This window comes from Zosterops lateralis, assembly GCF_965231275.1.
Source record: "Zosterops lateralis genome assembly, chromosome: W".
In the NCBI taxonomy this organism is placed as follows: Eukaryota; Metazoa; Chordata; class Aves; order Passeriformes; family Zosteropidae; genus Zosterops; species Zosterops lateralis.
The window spans coordinates 15,389,778-15,409,305 of NC_139801.1; positions in this window are offsets into that span (position 1 = coordinate 15,389,778).

Consider the following 19,528-nt stretch of genomic DNA (forward strand, 5'->3'; position numbering starts at 1 on the left):
GTGGTATAATGGCAGCCCCTGACACCCCTAACAATCCATCTCCATTATCCTCTGGACTTCCTCTTCCTGAGGGTCCAGTTGTCTCTGCAGACATTCCTGCTTCCAGTGTCCCTCTGCCCTGCAGATAGCACACTGATTCCTTCCCAACCTCTGGGTTGGCTCTCCCCTGCTGAGGAGGGAATGCCTCTGCCAGTTCCTTGTGGCTGACCCTGTCCCTTCTATCCTGGGGGACCCCTTTGCAGGGGGGAAATGGGCCACTGAAATAAACAAATCAATATGATTCCAACAGAAGCCACTTTATTGTTTACATTAAGCCACAGTTATAGTTTCTGGCACTACTGTCCATGTGTACAGGTGTCTCTCAATTGACTAAGTCGTTTGTCCATCAGACAGGCCCACATCCTTTAGGGCACCTAATTGGTCAAGTGTCCATCACCACGTGTGTCCTCTATCTAAGTTTTGCATTTCTTGAAGACAGTTTCCCAGGCTCTTCCTCATTATTTTTAGACCTGTTGTTGTTCCAGTAGCCTTGATGAATTCCTGAGAACTCTGAAAAACAAGACGGCAGGTGTCTTCTTATCTACAAACAGTTTGGCTGGTACAGGGAATGGTCTAATTTATCCAAATACATTGCTACACCCCTTGGGTCCTGAGGTTTATCCCTCTTGTGAGAAACAACGCTCACTTTTAAAATTCAAAAGGTTTATTAAACCTTAACAAAATACAACAAAAGACTGAATAAGGAGAAAGAGCAGCGCTGGGAGTCTCCATGACTAGCAGCCACATGCTCACCTACAAAATGGCCGCACGGCCTTTTATACTCCTGGTGTTACATGAGCCAACCTTAGCCCCTCCCAAGGTCTGTCACTCAACTTCTCTTTGCCATCCATTGGCGGAAATCACTTTCTTGCAATTTGATTGGAGGTCAGGTGTTGCCATGCTGTGCCCCCTAGTAACAAGCCGGCCCTCCCCAAATGCCCTAACTACCAAGGCCATCCCATGACAACAATACAAGGGAGAGGGGAAAGGACTATGGGAGGACATATCACAATAACATAACTATACATCTACAAAGCTTCTAACATACACATAATATTTATCCCCTAATTGTGAGAGCCAACCATCTCATTACTCATCTATAACACTCTAGGGCCATAAAAACTCTTTGCCTTTGCTTTCGCCTTTTCCTCATCCCTTCTTACATATACTTGCTGTATCTTTCTAACCAGTTCATCCAGGGACTTATTCTGTTCTTCCTCTAGCCCCCACCTCTGCTACTGCCTGTGGGGGCTCATTTTCTCACAGCTCAAAACCATTCATTTTTCCAGTGAACTAAACAAAATTCTTAAAAGAAAATCCTAATCCTTCCACATACAATCTGCATTTCTCAGATAGGTCTTCTCCTTCATGCTCACTCTCTTTATCACACACCATATACCAGAGCCAGTCTCTGTCCTGCCTCAGGGTCCTCCCTTGGCTCTCCTGGCGGGCACGGCCAGCAGCACCACAGGTGGCCAGGGCATCCCACAGCCTCATGGGGGCTGGCAGCCACCGCCGCCCCTGCCCAGGGGTGGCAGGGTCAGGCACTGCCCAGAGCTGAGCCCCGGCTGCCACACAGCCCCCATAGGCCCCCAGCCCGTGCTCCTGGTCCTGCACTTCCATGCTCAGTCCTGTTAGGGTGCACATTTTGGATCTCCTAAAGTTCTGTATGTTTTGTTATTAGTTTTTGTAATGGTTTATCCCTATACCCCCCCTTTCCCAATTCCCTGTAGCTTTTCCCTGATAATAGACAGGTTCACCACTCCCCCTTTTGTCCCTAGATAGCCCTGCCAATGCCCCCTGTTCTTAGTCACTCCCCCCCATTCCCTAAATTGATTCTGGGTGTCGCCTTGCCTGGGAGACACCCCTGGTATTTAATGGGCATGCTAAGCCCCAGAGAGCTCACTCTGCACGTGGGTTTGGGGCTGAAATAAACCTTCCTGCTTCCCACATGAGTCCTCCTTCTTTCAAGCCGCAACCACATTTCTGTCTGAGGTTCAGACCCACAAATACTGCATCATATGGTTGTCAGGAGAGCTAGCTAGCCGGTGAAGCAGCTCAGAAGAAACCATACGGTCCTGCTGGTTCTCGCCTCAACCATTTCTCTCTACATTCCCCTTCACCTAATCTTTTCCTCAACATATCAACACTATTTGTCCATCTCCTGGTTTCAAGATGCCTTGTCCACTCTCCTTATTGCCCCCTCGGGAATGGATTGTTAAGACCCCTTCTCGACTTTCCCTTATTATTGAAATTCTTGTAAAGCCAGATGTTTTTTAGCTCTACAAGGGTTCAATACACTCTGAGGGTGTCCAGCACTGCTCAGAATGGCTTAATAATATTTGTGAGATGGCTCATCGGGAGTGTTTTGAAAAGCAAAGTTTCTAATAAATGAGAAAATAAAAAACGATACAGAAACAAAACAAAAGCTGGGCACAGTGCAGAGAAACCTCCAGCACTGGCTAAGACACCCCAAAAAGCACCTGAGCCCCTCTGTGCTCCTTCTTATCTACACAATGACCAAGGAGGGTTCTTTTGGCACACTGGCAATAGAAACAGCTACAGGCTGTGAGAAACATTTCCAAAGCCCAATAGGTGCTCCTATCCTGGCACTGAGCCAAGCATGGTGAGAGAAACACAGAAAGTTCTGGTGCTTCTCCTTAAAAGTTGGGGGTGTAACTGAAACCCCTTTTCCTTATTTGGAAACACCTGCTTGGGTGTGGGGGTGCATTCCTACACCTTATTGCCCCCTTTGGGCATCTATGTCCTTAATTACCTCTGGGAGAATATGTAAACCAACTTAACATTCTTCCAGGGATTCTTCAAAGATATTTTGGGATTGTCATCCCTTTTTCTGGGGCTCCTTCCTGGCTTTACCTTTGCAACCCTCCATGGGTGCCCCGTTTTACCTGTGCTACCCTCCATGGGTACCCTCTTGGGTATACCTGTGCTACTGTTATAAATAACTATGCAGATTGTTGGCTTTTGCTGTTATGTATTAGTGTTTGCAAGTTATTACTAACAACAAATTTGATGCAGTACAATTTGTAATCACTTTTTAACTGTTCTTGATATAATTTGTCAGCTTTTGTGGCTAATGCCCTGGCCATGTGTATCTTATCTATGTATAAGTGTGATAAACATATATTGAAGTTTAGGCTTTCGCAAAATATTAAAATAGACATTATGGAGTGTTGCCTTTTGCAGGATGCTTTTACCTTTAAGTAACCGACAATAGTGAAAATAACTTTGATAAGTTTGTGGAGATTGCTAAAACTGTCTGCATGATTAGATAACGTTGAAGGAACCACACAGATAACATCAAAAAAAAAAGGATGTGAAAAAGACTCCTGCCACTGACCCTGCGGCTACCAATAATCCCCATTTGTCATTGTGAGGAAATAGCATACACATTGTGAGGAAATGTCCTGGGTTGACAGTGCTCTCTATCCCATATCGTGGACTCCCTTGTTATGTCTAACAGCTGTCCCTGCTTTCCTGTTAGCTGGGTGGGCACTGTCTGCCCCCTGCTCTCTCTGCTTGGCTTCTGGCTTCCAGGCGGCTGGATCCGCTTTTGCTGCTTTGCAATTTCTGCTCTTTTTTTGCCTTTTCCTTCTGTCTCCTTCTGCCGCCTCTGTGCCTTTGTTTGTTTGTTTGTTTGTTTGTTTTTCCCTTTCCCTCTTATCTCCTTCCCCCCCTCTCCCTCTTTAAGATTTAGGACCGGCACCAGACCTCGATCTGAACGGAAAAATCCGAGGATCTCCGGGGCCCGTAAAAGAAGCTCTGCGCCCTCCCCCTCACAGTAACCTGAGCTTTTTCTTTTCTTTTTTTTTCCTTGTGTCGGGGGGTGTTTGTTCATTTGTTAATAAACCGGTTTTTTCCACTTTTGTTCGAGAAATTCCTTCCCAAACCCAGGGTTGGGGGAGGGGTGGTAGAGGTTTTGTTATTAGAGGATTCCTTTGGAGGTTCTCCCCTAATTCAACCCAAACCAAAACACCTTTTGGTGCATTGGCCGGGAAACCCGAGTCAAAGAAAGTGGAAAAAACCTTAATAATAATATTGGTGATTCTAATTGTTTTGTGGGTGTATCAGGATGTTTTTTTCTGGACTCATAATGGCATTCGGGGTGAAAGCCTGCCAATATTTCTGGTCCCTAGGGTTTTTTGAAGTTTTATTACCTCTGTGGTGTCTAGGGTTATTTCCTTACCCGGAGATAGCTTTGGCATTTCTCCTTATACATAATTTATGTAGCCGTGGGGCACTAACCAGAATTTTGACCGGGCTCGGGTTGTTTGTGATTGTTTACAAGAAGGTTGTAAATATGTTTGATGATTCGTTGTTATGGTTGGGCACTCAGTTTGTTAGAGAAGAAGCAGGGGAAGAGGTTTTTCAGCCTCTGTTTTCCCTCTTCTCCTTTGAATTGTTTATATCTTTATTAGAAAATATTCAATTTCCCCTGAGTGTTAAAGAGACCATCTTTCTGGCATTTAATTTAGTAAGCATTCTCTATACTGTCTGCAGTTTATATAAAATGAAAGCTAAGATTTCCAAAGGGGCTAATGAGACTTCTGAGTTAGGGGCAAAGCCAAGTAGGAGAAATCTTGAGTGGAGTGGGAAATGGGAAGATATGAGTCAAATTTTAAAGGAATTTTCTGATCCTATAGTCTGGGACTTTCCATCCGAACAAATTCAGAACCCAGCCGAGGTGGCAAAGTATTTGAAAGAGAAGTGCCAGGGTAATACCAAGGAAAAAAGGATTATTACAGTGAGCTGGGCCCTGGCATATGTTTATCGTACTCTCTTAGATACTGAAGGGCAGCAGACAGAAGACAGAGAACAGAGAGATAAACTAGTTACTATCCCAATCACTCAGGCTGCAGCTAGTATCCCAGGCCCCAGGCCAGTAGCTGAATCAGACAGTAGGGCTCAACCAAGGGCTGTTGCTGCTAATAGAAAAGGCGGAAAGTGTACAACTAAGACCGATCGCAAGGTGGAGGATGATGATGATAATCCAGGAGAAGGACCTTCACCAAAATCAGAAACCACATCGAGGGGTGTAGATTCTGGAGCCAATATTGATTCCTTTTCCCTAAAAGACCTTCGAGGCCTGAGAAAGGATTACAGGTGACAACCTGATGAATCTATAATAAGTTGGTTAGTCCGCCTTTGGGATGCTGCAGGGGAGGCTACAGTTCTGGATGGCACTGAAGAGAGGCATTTGAGATCTCTGTCACTTGACCCTGTTATTGATCAGGGCATGATGAGGGAGGCTAGCCCTCACAGCCTCTGAGAATGGATTCTGAATAGTGTAGCACAAAGATACCTGTGTGCAGATGACCTTTATTTGCAGCAGACACAGTGGAGGACTATAGAACAGAGGATCCAACGTCTGAAAAAGATGGCAGTAGCAGAGCTTATTTTTTCAGATGATGTAACAACTAGGAATCCAGACCTGGTAGCATGTACACCTGTAATGTGGAAGAAACTTGTGCGACTTAAGCCATCTGAATACACCTCTGCTCTAGCAATAATGAAGCAAGAGGAGACAGATGAGACTGTGCTCGATATGGCGAAAAAGTTTTGAGCATATGCTGACGCTGTACATGGCCCAACTCATGCCAGAATTGCAGCTGTGGAAACACGACTGCAAAAATTAGAAGACAAAATAGAGAAGAATCATAAGAAACTCAGGTAAGAGATTAAGGAGGACTTCCTCCAAATCTCGGCTGTGCAAATTAGAGGCCCTGGTATCCAACGCAGGTGCTCCTTTGATGGGGAGAGAAGGTACACTCCACGAGCTGAGTTGTGGTTCTTCCTGCATGAATCTGGAGAGAACATGAGGAGATGGGATGGAAAGCCCACTGCTGCTCTGGCACAACAGGTGCGTAATTTGAAGGAAGGTAGGATTCAAAGAGGAAGTCTCAATAAACAGAGAGCAGCTCCAGTTGTTCGCAGCCAGGATGTCAAGTATGATGTCGATGATGACATGTCCGATCCCCTTGAAGAAGCCTCTAAGACATATACCCCAAGAAAGAAGGATAATCATGCTTAGAGGGACCCTGCCTCTAGCCAGGTAGAGGTTAGGGAAAATCATGTGTTTTGGACTGTGTGGGTTCGTTGGCCTGGCACATTGAAGCCACAAGACTATAAAGCTTTGGTTGACACTGGCTCGCAGTGTACCTTGATCCCATCAAAATATGTAGGGGCAGAATCGATTTCTATTGCTAGTGTGACCGGGGGATCACAAGACTATACGTTGGTGGAGGCAGATGTGAGCCTGACTAAGAATAAGTGAAAGAAATACCCTATTGCGACTGGCCCAGAGGCCCCATGCATCTTGGGCATAGATTACCTCCAGACTGGGTATTTTAAAAACCCGAAAGGGTTCAGGTAGGCCTTCGGAGTAGCAACTGTGATGGCAGAAAGCATTCAACAGTTGAACACCTTGCCTAGACTGTCCGAAAACCCGATCACCGTAGGACTTTTGAAAAGAGAAGAACAAATAGTACCAATTGCCACTTCAATAGTGCATCGGCGGCAATATAGAACCACTCGAGATGCTGTGATCCCCATCCATAAGATGATTCGAGAGCTGGAGAGCCAAGGGGTGGTCAGCAAAACCCACTCACCCTTTAACAGCCCCATCTGGCCGGTGCGGAAATCTGACAGAGAATAGAAATTGACTGTAGATTATCGTGCCTTGAATGAAGTGACTCCACCTCTGAGCGCGGCCATACCAGACATGCTGGAACTGCAGTATGAGCTGGAGTCCAAGGCAGCAAAGTGGTACGCCACTATCGACATCGCAAACGCATTTTTCTCTATTCCTCTGGCAGCAGAATGCCGGCCTCAGTTTGCCTTTACATAAAGGGGAGTGCAGTACACCTGGAACAGACTGCCCCAGGGGTGGAAACACAGCCCCACCATCTGCCATGGGCTGATCCAAGCCACACTAGAAAAGAATAAAGCCCCAGAACATCTACAATATATTGATAATATCATTGTGTAGAGAAACACAGCAACAGAAGTGTTCAAAAAAGGAGAGAAAATCATCCAAATTCTCCTAGAAGCCGGCTTTGCTGTTAAGAAAAGTAAAGTTAAAAGACCTGCTCAGGAGATCCAGTTCCTAAGAGTGAAGTGGCAAGATGGACGGCGTCAAATTCCTACGGATGTTATTAACAAAATCACAGCTATGTCCCCTCCAACGGATAAGAAGAAAACACAAGCTTTCTTAAGTGCCATAGGTTTCTGGAGGATGCACATTCCGAAATACAATCAGATTGTGAGGCCCCTTTATCTAGTTACCCGCAAGAACGATTTCTATTGGGGCCCTGAGCAGCAGCAAGCTTTCACCCAGATCAAGCAAAAGATTGCTCATGCTGTAGCCCTCGGCCCAGTCAGAACGAGACCAGATGTGAAGAATGTGCTCTACTCTGCAGCTGGGAGTCATGGTCTGTCCTAGAGCCTTTGGCAAAATGTACCTGGTGAGACCCAAGGCCAACCACTGGGATTTTGGAGTCAAAGCTACAAGAAGTCTAAAGATAACTACACCCCAACGGAAAAGGAAATCTTAGCCGCCTATAAGAAAATCCAAGCTGCTTCAAAAGTGATCAGTACAAAAGCACCACTCCTCCTGGCACCCCGACTACCGGTGCTAGGGTGGATGTTTAGAGGAAAGGTTCCCTCCACCCACCATGCCACCAGTGCTACCTGGAGCAAGTGGATTGCCCTCATTACACAACGCGCCCAAGTTAGAAAACTGAATCGCCCTAGAATTTTGAAAGTAATTACAAACTGGCCCAAAAGTGAAAGTTTCAGCGTCGCAAATGAAGAACAAAAACCAGTGACCCAGGTTGAAGAAGCTCCGCCATACAACCAGCTGCCGAAAGAGGAAGCACGTTATGCTTTATTCACCAGCGGTTCCTGCCACGTCATAGGGATAAGTCGAAGGTGGAAAGCAGCTGTATGAAGCCCCACACGACTGGTCGCAGAAGCCACTGAAAGAGAGAGTGGATCCAATCAATTTGCTGAACTCAAAGCCATCCAACTGGCCCTAGATATTGCAGAAAGAGAGAAATAGCCAAGGCTCTATCTGTATACTGATTCTTGGATGGTAGCCAACGCTCTGTAGGAATGGCTGAAAAAATGGAAAGAGGCAAACTAGCAGCGTAGAAGAAAACCAATTTGGGCCGCTGAAGAGTAAAAAAATATCGTGGCCCGGTTAGAGAAACTACCTGTGAAGATTCGCCATGTAGATGCCCATGTCCCCAGAAGTAAAGCTAATAAAGAGCAGCAAAACAATCAGCAAGTAGATCAAGCTGCAAAAATAGGGGAGCTGAAGATAGACCTTGACTAAGAGCACAAGGGAGAGTTGTTCCTAGCACGATGGGCCCATGATGCCTCAAGTCACCAAGGTAAAGATGCCACCTATAAGTGGGCACAAAACTGAAAAGTGGATTTAACCATGGACAGCATTTCTCAAGTTATCCATGACTGTGAGACGTGCACTGCCATTAAACAAGCCAAGCAAATGAAGCCCCTCTGGTATGAAAGGCGATGGTCTAAGTACAAGTATGAGGAAGCCTGGCAGATTGATTACATCACACTACCTCAAACCCGCCAAGGCAAGCGCCATGTGCTGACCATGGTAGAAGCCACCACGGGATGGTTGGAAACCTACCCTGTGTCTCATGCTACAGCCCGCAATACTATTCTGGGCCTTGAAAAGCAGGTCCTTTGGAGGCACGGTACTCCCGAGAGAATTGAGTCAGACAATGGGACTCATTTTAAAAATAATCTTATTAAAACCTAGGCAAAGGAACATGGCATTAAATGGGTGTACCATATCCCCTACCATGCACCAGCTGCAGGTAAAGTGAAGAAGTACAATGGGTTGTTAAAAATCACCCTGAAAGCATTAGGTAGGGGGTCCTTAAAGAACTGAAAGCAGCATTTAGCAAAAGCCACCTGGCTAGTTAACACCCGAAGTTCTACCAACCGAGCGGGTCCTGCTCAGTCCCAGCTCCTTAATATAGTAGATGGAAATAAAGCTCCAGTGGCCCATGTTAGAAGTTTGTTAGGAAAGACAGTATGGATCAACCCTGCCTCGAGTACAGGCAAACCCATCCGTGGAATTGTCTCTGCTCAAAGACCGAGTTATACATAGTGAATAATGCAGAAAGATGGAACAACGCAATGTGTACCTCAGAGAGATCTGAATGTAAGGTGAAACTCATATGTGCTGAATGTTACTACCGTTGTCTGTACATTAGATCACTCAGACATAAAACAAAAAGAAACGTATAAGTGTCAAAAGTCTGAGCAAGTAAGACGGATGGAAATGTGTAAGTGTCGAAGGTCTGAGTAAGTGAGATAAAAATTTTTATTGTGTGTCCACGTATAGGATAAGGGGTGGAATGTCCTGGGTTGACAGTGCTCTCTATCCCATATCGTGGACTCCCTTGTTATGTCTAACAGCTGTCCCTACTTTCCTGTTAGCTGAGCGGGCACCATCTGCCCCCTGCTCTCTCTGCTTGGCTTCTGGCTTCCAGGCGGCTGAATCCGCTTTTGCTGCTTTGCAATTTCTGCTCTTTTTTTTGCCTTTTCCTTCTGTCTCCTTCTGCCGCCTCTGTGCCTTTGTTTGTTTGTTTGTTTTTCCCTTTCCCTCTTATCTCCTTCCCCCCCCCCCCCCCCCCCTTTAAGATTTAGGACCAGCACCAGACCTTGATCTGAACGGAAAAATCCGAGGATCTCCGGGGCCCGTAAAAGAAGCTCTGCGCCCTCCCCCTCACAGTAACCTGAGCTTTTTCTTTTCTTTTTTTTTCCTTGTGTCGGGGGGGGGGGGGGGGGGGGGGGGGTGGGGGGTGGGTGGTGTTTATTCATTTGTTAATAAACCGGTTTTTTCCACTTTTGTTTGAGAAATTCCTTCCCAAACCCAGGATTGGGGGAGGGGTGGTAGAAGTTTTGTTATTAGAGGATTCCTTTGGAGGTTCTCCCCTAATTCAACCCAAACCAAAACAGGAAATTACATACACAACTCCCAAAAATCAAATCTACACTATTGCAAGATGGGTCAAGGGTCGAACAAAGCTAAAGAATTCCCGGAACATGTAAAAGAACTCAGTAGGATGTTAGAATATGTATAATCTTCATAAATATGCATTGGATCAATGCAATGAAAAAGTATATAAGTTGTTATAGCTAACTAGTGTGCTTCTGGCAGTTTGCCAAGCACCCCAGTGCTGGATACTGTCCCTTTTATCCCTTATTAAACTTTTTAAAATGTTAAAGAGAGTGAGCCTTGTTTCTTACACTACCCTCCATGGTTGCTCTCCCAGGTTTATGCCTCAAAAATCCCATTTTACTCACCTGTGAGATTTTCAGTGGTCCTTCTCTGCGGACATTTCACAGACTCCCCTGGTCCACCACTCATCTCTCTCCTGGACAGTCTTAAGAACCCAATCAATCTCCCGGTGCTGGCTGCCACCAAGGGGAGCTGATCACCGAAACTGGGTGAGGCATGCCTTCAGCTCTGCTCGCTGTCCGCCACCCCTGGACGGTGGAAATATCCTGTACAAGAGTCCCCAAATTGTCAGGAAAATTAATCCACAAACACCAGAGCTTTATGTCCAAAAAGGAGACAGGAGTCCTGTAACTTTATTCAAATAAAGGGAGAGGCCATGAGGCATTTCCTCTGGGGTCTCTCAAATATTTAGGAGATGCAGCCTCCTTTTTATCCTAACTTCCCAGCCGCATTTCCCTCTCTCTTTCCCCATTGGCTGAGGTACTTGAGAGGTACAGACTTCCTGAAACGCCTAATACAGGTTCCCTTCTAATGTGCATCTTCCCCTCTCTTCTTTTTCCTTGTGCCTCTGTTCTTTTTCTCTAAATTCAGAGATTTAGCACATTCTTGAGTGAGTAACAGTCTGTGTCAATTAGTGGAATTCCTATGGAATTTATGGTTCCCCCATTGCTTCTTTCACCTACCTGTATCTGGCTTTATCTACCAGCAGGCCCACAGTTTGTAAAGATACATCCCTCTCATTACTTTCATCCAGAACAAAGAAAGAGACAAAATGCTGGGGATCCTCCCCCAAGATAGCATTCCGCAGCCCAGTGTGTAGTTCAAAGGACAAAGGGAAAGATGGTGTCAGCCTTCCCCCACTGCCTCACTCTGCTCTGCTTATCTCCCCAACAGCTGGAGCTCTGACTGATTGTTCTGGTTTTGCATTAATTGACATTTGGTGAGGAGGGAAGAAGTCACCCACAGAAATGATTTTTCTGAGAGAAGCTGTTAAGAGCTTCCCCTGTGCCTAGCAAAACCAATAGCTGGCTAGCTCTGAGAATGGATAACCTATTAAACCATTAAGAAGCTAGATCCGCCTCTGAGAGATTCATATTTTAAAGACAGGCAAGCCCAGGAAAAGTTCTTTTACTTCCAGATCTTGAAAAGGTAACAGGGTACTGGTGGGGTGCTGCAGTGCTGGCTGGGCTGCCCCCCTCCCCTCCCCCCCAGCATGGCCAGACCGGCCCCTGGCTCAGCTGAAATTCTGCCGCTGCTGAGTTTCACCAGAAACTGCCAGGCAGGGAGAGGGGAAGCCATCATCCTGAAGCTGAAATTGAACGAAGCAGGGGCCAGAGACCAGCTATGCAGCCAGAGTGGCCACTGCCGTTCTGGCTGGGCCCCCTGAGATCCTGTCACAGCCCCAGCATGGCCTGAAATCCATCACCTTGACTGCTTTGGCCACTGCCCGGCAGAAACCATCATGACCATCCGCAGGCCCTGGATGAGATATTAACTCTTTCACTGCACAAATGAGACTTGCAAATCTTCAATCCTCTCTCACATGAGAGAAAAGGACAGAGTGAAGACACATAACAACATGAAGACACCAAGGTCAGTAAAGGAGTCAAGTCTCAGATGGGAGGAGAATGGGGAGATGCCCTAGTCTTAGGCTGAAATTCTTTTGTTAGGCCATGGTGATAGACTGTGATACACTAGAATATCCCTTTAATTCATGAAAAAGCATGGGGGGATGGAGTGTTCAAATTGTAGACATGAGCAAAGGCATTTGTGCTGAAGCAAGTAAATGTTGAAGTAGCTGTGATCCCATGAGAAGCTTGAACAAAAAGAGAGATGAGAATGATGAAGATCCTTTGCCCCCAGGGAAAGAAGAAGACCTCTCTTCCCAGAGATGAAGATGATCTGAGATATAGATGAAGAGAACTTTTGCTTTTGAACAGCTCATCCTTAAAGTAGTACCCTATAAATTGACATGGCCCATGAAAGCAGCTGTGGGAAGGCTGTGAAAGATGGGAAAGACTTCACGAATGTAGATGTCTTGGTGGCTGCTATTTGTGGAAATTGAAGCCATGAGAGAACTGTTTTCTTGTGGAGAAGTCTCCATGACATGGCAAGAGAAACTCTATAAGTAAACTGAAGAAAGGTTATTTTAGAGGTGGTAAACTGACTGAAAATACCAAGTTTTGTCTCTGTACATTGTCAGTGGGAAAGGAAAGAGGAGTTGGAGGAGAGGAGAAGTGTTCTGAAGGTTTTATTCTGATTCTCTTTGTTTTGTTTTGTTTTCTCTTATTTCTGTTAATAAAGTTTTCTTTATACCCTTTAAAGTTTGAGCCTGCTTTTCTCTCCTGTTAATTCTTATCGCGCAACAGAAAATGAGTAAGTAATTCTAGTGGGTACCTTGGCATTTGGCCAGCACTCAACTCACCACATTATTCGGTGCATTGTCCAGGAAATCTCAGATTGGTGAACCAAAACCACTACACTGGTATTCTCTGGATCAAGGGCTAGAAACCCATAGAAGGCTTTCACCTTCTGCGTGGCAGGAGACAGGCAAGGCAAGATGCCTGGGCTGGGGTGACTCCACAGTCATTCCCCTCAGCTGGGTACTGTTTGCGCTGCCGGCGGAGGAGGGGGGGGGGAGGCATCTGTGGAATTCGCCCCAAGGCAGTTTCTCCAAGATGAAAAGAAACCCAAAAGAGAAGCCAAAAAAGGGGAAAAAAGCCCCTGCCCAAGCAAAGACCAAGAAGCCAGCAAGGCAAAAATCACTTGGCTAACGAGCATGAGCTGCCTGCCAGAACAGACTTTAAAACTGTCAGCGGTACCACCCTGCCCCTGTTTCCTGGCTGCAGGGTCTTAAAGAGATAGTAACAATTTTGGACAGAGAGAGCTAGATATAGAATACAGTAAGATTTTGGGTTACCCATGACAACTCCCCATGGAACTGGATTTTCTGCTGAGGTTGGTATTGGTAAGCAAGCTGTTACAGAACTCTAAGGAAAAAAAAAGTAGTAATACAAATTCCCCTACAAAAAATAAAATAGAAAGCAGTCTTGTTTCCTTCATGTTTTCATGCGTAAAGGATTATCCACCAGTTTACAATGATATGTGATACCCGGTTTTTAGGTGTGGCCTGATAAAAATGAAATTTAAAATGTTTATCTTGTAATGTAACAGTGAGGGGCCACCTCCGTGGCACCTCCCCCCAGACCACCTTAAAAACGAACCTCAAGAGCTCCATTCAAAGAAGCCCAACACCGTGGCTCCCCCACCCCCAACGATGGAGCAAGAGGGACCAGCGGAGCAGCCGGCGCTGCTGCCGCCAAAGACCGAGAGAAAAGACTTCGAAGAAAGGCGAGGCGCGGGCCTCGCCCCCAGTCTCCCCCCCCATTCGGGCGACTGTCTACGAGCCCCCCGCTCCCGGAGCGAGCCGCTGCGGCGGAGCTCGTCCCCGCCGGCGTCGTGCTGCGGCGTGGCGGCGGCGGCCTGGGGCGAGAGCGAACAGAACCGGCCACTTTTCCCTGCCCACAGCGATGACCCCAGTGAGCGGGGCCGTCCGGCCCCGTTCCCCCGTGCCACCGCGGAGCTAGCTCCCAGTGTCCCCGAGACTGCCGGGCCCAGCGCTGCCCGGCACGGGAGACCCCGGCCGCCCGCAGCCGCCGCCGCCGGAGCGGGAGAAAGAGGGGCCGGCCACTCCCCCCAAGCCCAGCACGGGGAATCCCGGAGCCCACAGAGCCGCCTCCCCGGCGTGGCTCCAGCCGCCATGCCGCCCGCCCGGCTCAAGCCCAGTCGCAGAGAAGCCCCAAAGCCCGCACGTGGCTCAGCCCGCCCGCGGCCAGCTGCCGCTGCTGGATGGCGCGTCCACAGGCCCGCAGGGCCGCGTCCCCAAGCGCGCCCGGGCCGCCGCCCCGCTCCAAGAGGAGAGAACCCACGCCAGCCACATCTAGCAGCCCTGGTGCTGCCCAGCCCCGAAGCCTCCGAAACGCCATATTGGATACTATGAAAGCCTGCAGCCCCTGCTGCCCAGGCCGACCCCGTATGCAAATCAAAGACCCCGAAATGCATCTCAGGACCCCTTTTAACACCAAAAACCCCTTATAAAATAAAACTAAGTAAAATTGAAACGCACAGGAACCAATGCTAAGCCGTGTGGACCCTGGAGTATCGAAGGAGCTGATTTCTCCGGTTTTTCTTACTAGCTGTAAGTTAAAAGGACCAAACCAGAGATGAGACCCCCGGAGAAAACAAAAGAAACTAAGAACCCTGGGTTTACTCCCAGCGAGAGGCGGGTTCTCCAGCTCTGCTCAACTCCCTGCAGCAAAGCTGATAAAGACTCTCCTCCTCCGCGGCGCACACGGGCAGCCAAAAATCCCTCGAGCAACTATTGTAAGAGCTGATTAATAAAGGCATTTTAAGGAGATTAATATTATCTCCACCCATTTTATTCATAACATGGCCGATGAACCCAGTGCTTGATTTCTTCTACCTTGAGTACAGTGTAGGTTACCAGGAGGACTTGGAAAGGTCCTTTCCACTTTTCCTTCAAGGGTTCAGAGTTTTAAGTCTTTACATATACAAAATCCACAGGTTGGTGTGGATGAACAGATGCATCCAAAGCAACAGGTCCCAGTAGGGTTATAAACAGAGTCCAGCAAGAGTTTGTCATTAAGAAACCAAGTATAGATTTAAATCTGTTTCTCCCTTTAAATGCATTTCTCCTGGAACTGATGGTGTTTGATATGGCAATCTGTACAGGTGAGTCTAGTCCAAATGATCTGTTGGTAACAATGTACCTTTTAAGACTTAAGAGTTAGTCCTAGTGCTATTGTGAGAAACAAAGACCACTCCTCAGTTAAAATTTAAAGAAAATTTAATAAGGGACAATAGGCGACAAAGTCAATAAAGCAAAAGGAACAGAACTGGGTGCTTAACTGCAGCCAGAGGAACACTAGCCAACACAGCAACACCCCTTATATACCCTGGGTATTGCATCAGCCAAACACATATTGTTATATGTAACATCTGTATAAAGTAATTTGTGCTTGGAAATTAAAGAATCTAAAATTTGGAGGCTTGCAACTGCGACCAGGGAGACCTGATTTGCAACTGAGAAGCACAGGCAGTTCCGAGGAAGAAATACAAATTTGCAACAGAAAAGAACTGCTGTAGAGGGAGATGAGTCATTACAAAGGCTGGGCCGGACCGCACCTGGGTGATTGATATCTGATATGCATCTGGGATAAGACAATCAGAGTCATCATGAGTGTGGAATCCAATGCTGACTTCTCAAAAATCTAATGGAAGTCTAATCAATCTCTCACCCAGAAAAGCAGTTTCAGAGCACATAAGTCCCAAAAGAAGAAACATGAATATGCGATCTGAGCGAAAGTGGACAAAGAACCCTGCCTTAGGGGAAATAAACTGTACATAAACTGGCCCCTCAGTGGCTGGATTTCTGAATGGGGAAGGTTCGGTGTGATAGAGGCTGACTGCAGGTTCACCCAATACTGATCCCGGGGTCAGTATTGTACTTTTATTGTGACTTTCCGCGATCGCTGTTTTTAGCGAAATAAAATGTATTTTTGGATTATTAATCTGGCTATTTAATTGATAACATTTATGGTGATCCCGATGTGATGCAATTTTGGGGTTCACAGGCTCCCCTTCCCACTCAGGAGGCATCCCACTGATTTTTAGTGGCCTGACGGTGTGGGAAACCCCGTGGAATCGATTGTATCTTGAACAAATTTAGGCCAGAGCCACAATAAAAGGGAATACGGGTTCAGAGCTCTCTGAGAATTCAGAGAAGACCCAGGGAAAGGGGGTCTTCGGAAGCCGTGGCAATTTTTTTTCACTCATAAAATTCTACGTGCATGAAGAGCGCACAATAGAAAAGGAACTGTAAGTACCACGTGGTTGAGTGGGAGTGATTGAGCGAGTGTCTGAGACGTGATATTATCACAAAGCGAATGCAAAACTTGTCGCCGCAGTTCCATTCTCCCGTGAGGGAAATGGTCAGCCAATAGGAAAGCAAACGTAACTGGATAAACTCCTTTCACGCGTAAAACCCAAAACTTGGGGAGTTTTTGGGGATCAGTCACAGGAAGCTAAAAGGGAAGGTACATTCTTTCGAGTTCAAGAACTGGTAAACCTTTTAGCTTAGGACTTGATAAGTCCAGGAGAAAAGAAAAGAGAGGTGATAGAGAGCTCATTGCCAGCTGAAAGCCCGCAGATCAGTTCACTGCAGGGTCAGTAGTCTGGCAATACTGGTTAAAGATAGGCATATTTCAGTACCAACAGAAATTTGAGGTTTGTGTGAAGAGATCTAACACTGGACTGCGAGAAGGAGTCACTTGTAAGTGAGAAGGACTGAGATTCTTAACAAAATGGGAAAGAGAAAGAGCAAGGTCCAGAAAAAGACCCCAGATAAACATGGGTCAGGTAAAAAGAGTGGTGCTCTCAAAATCCCAAGGGATAGCCCGTTGGGATGGATGTTGGAAAACTGGGGAAATTGTCCTAGAAGAAGGAGAATGTCTAAGGAGAAAATGATATATTACTGTATAGAAGTATGGGGGGGGGGGGGGGGGTAAGGAAATTAGAAACCATCTTGTTAAAAATGGGCGGAGATAATATTTTTCTCCTTAAAATGCCTTTATTAATCAGCTTTTACAAGGGTGTCTCGAGGGGCCAGCAGCCGGGTTCACCCTTGAGGAGGAGGGTCTTGGTCAGCTTTGCAGCAGGAAGTTTCTGCAGAGCTGGAGAACTCTTCCCTCGCCGGGGGTCTCTAAGGAGTTCTGATTTCCGTTTGTTTGCCTTGAGGTCTCACCTTTTTTTTGGTATTTTTAGGTTACAGCGAGTTACAAAAATTGTATTAATCAGCTCTATTAATACTGTAGGGTATACACAGCTTAGTACTGGTTTTTGTGGGTTTAAATCTTACTTGGATTTATCTTTATAGGGGGTTTTTGGTGTTAAAAAGGGTCCCAGAATGCTTTGGGATTCTTAATCTACATGTTCTACGGGGCTGCCCCGGGGGTGGCAGGGGCTGCAGCAGCCTCATGGTGGGCTGGAGTTATTTCGCAACTGGCAGCAGCGAGATGGCCGTGCTACATGGGGACCGGGCGCCTCGGAGGTCCCGCAGTTTCGATGGGGGGGGGAGACGCCGGTGGCGGCGCCTCGGTGGTGATTTGCCGCGTCTTTGGGAGCGGGTTTTTGGAGTGGGCCGGGGCGGGGGCGGGCCGCCCCGTCGGCAGGGCCACGCCGGGATGGGGGCAGCCGTGGGAAGGTGCGGGCACGGGACGTTCCGCTTGTGCCGCAGCGCGGGAGCAGTCTTTGGGAGCGCAGGGGTTCTCCGTGGCGGGCGGCCGTGCCGCGCCGGCCCGAGGCGAGCAGACGCTCGGGGGGGGGGGAGGGGGACGGCATGCCGGCAACTTTCGTTTTCGGGTTTTTTCAGTGGTGTGGGGGCCGGGAGCAGCGGCAGGAAGGCACGGGCAGCCAGCATTTTGCGGGGGTTGCAGGCTCCTCCGAGGCGGCGGGCAGCCCGCTCCGGGGTCTGGGGGGGAGGTGCAGGCTCTCCCTGAGGCGGCGGGTAGCTTGCTCCGGCGTCGGGGGGGGCTGCGGGCGGCCTCCAGCGACCAAGCAGGCCCCCCCCTCACTGCCCCCCTCAGGGGGACCACAGAGGTGGCTCCTTACTGTTACATTACAATTTAAAATTATCACATTTAAAATATTAATACACTTATTCCATGACAATCAAGGGTTTTAACTCTTCAAATCTCCAACATTCTAATTTTCATTTTTTGCAATCTGATCTGGCCCGTGTTTGGCACATTTGAGACATGGACTTGCCGATCCTTAAATAATTATGCGGATAGCAAAATGCTGGAGGATCAGGAGGAAAAAGGCTATGCAAGGATATGAGAGGAACCAAGGGTGGGGTTATTCCTGATGAAAACTAAAAAGGGGACTGAGACCCAGAGTGAGACATGGGAAACCCTAGACAATCTCCCGCCCCCATATCTGGTATCCATGCCTGCCCATGCGCCCCTGCCCGTGCCTCCAGAACCCATGCCTCAGCCCACACAGGCTCAAGCCCCTCCACTGGAGGTTTTGGCATCTATGCCAGAGCAAGCCTCCGCATTTCCCCCTTCTCAGGTTGTGCAGGCTGTTCCATTGTTCCCACATCTTCCCCATCACAGCCCCTAAATCTCCAGCCAGCACAAGCTTCTGTGGTACAGACCCCACAGGTTCTTGGACCACCATACACCCAGGTAAGTCCTCAGCCTCTGCCCCCGTTACCTTCCCAATCTACCAAGTCCCCACCTCTGCTGGCACAGGCTCCCATGTCCCAACCCTTACAGCCCTATTCACAGCCTCAGCCCCCCCATGCACCACAGCCAGCCGGAGCCAAAAAGCAAACCACACGCACTGAGGTAACATACTCTCCCCAGAGAATGCGGCATAAAGCGAAGAAGACTAATGAGGAGGATAGTGAGAGTGAAGAAGACAGTCACCATTTGCTTCCCTTAAGGGAAGTGCCAATGGCACCAGGGATCATAGGCTATGTGACTGTACCTATTGATACAGGAGATGTGAGATCTTTTAAGAAGGAGATGGGGAGGCTGATGGATGATCCTTTTGGAGTTGCTGACAGATTGGATGAATTCCTTGGCACAAGTATATTCAGTTTTGAGGATATTAGCTCAATATTAAGATCATTATTTAATACTGAGGAAAGGGAAATGATTAGACAAGCAGGAATACGGTATTGGGAATGCCGGAATCCACAAGGGGTGTCAGGGGAACAGAAATGGCCAAGCCAGAACCCAGGATGGAATGCTCAAACCAAGGAAGGTAGGCGTAATATGATAGATTTAAGGAATATTGTGATACAGGGCATATAGGAGGGGGTACCAAGGGGGCAAAACATCAATAAGGTATTTGGAGAATGCCAAGGGAGGGATGAAACTCTGACTGAGTGGCTGGATCGATTGCAAAAGTGTTTGAAGGTATATTCAGGAACAGATCCTAACTCCCCAATTGGGGAAGTATTGTTAAAAACCCAGTTTGTAGCCAAGTCATGGAAGGATATACGAAGGAAGCTTGAGAAATTAGAAAACTGGCAGGAAAAAGAGTTACAGGAGTTATTAATAGAGGCTCAGAAGGTTTACATGAGGAGGAATGAAGAAA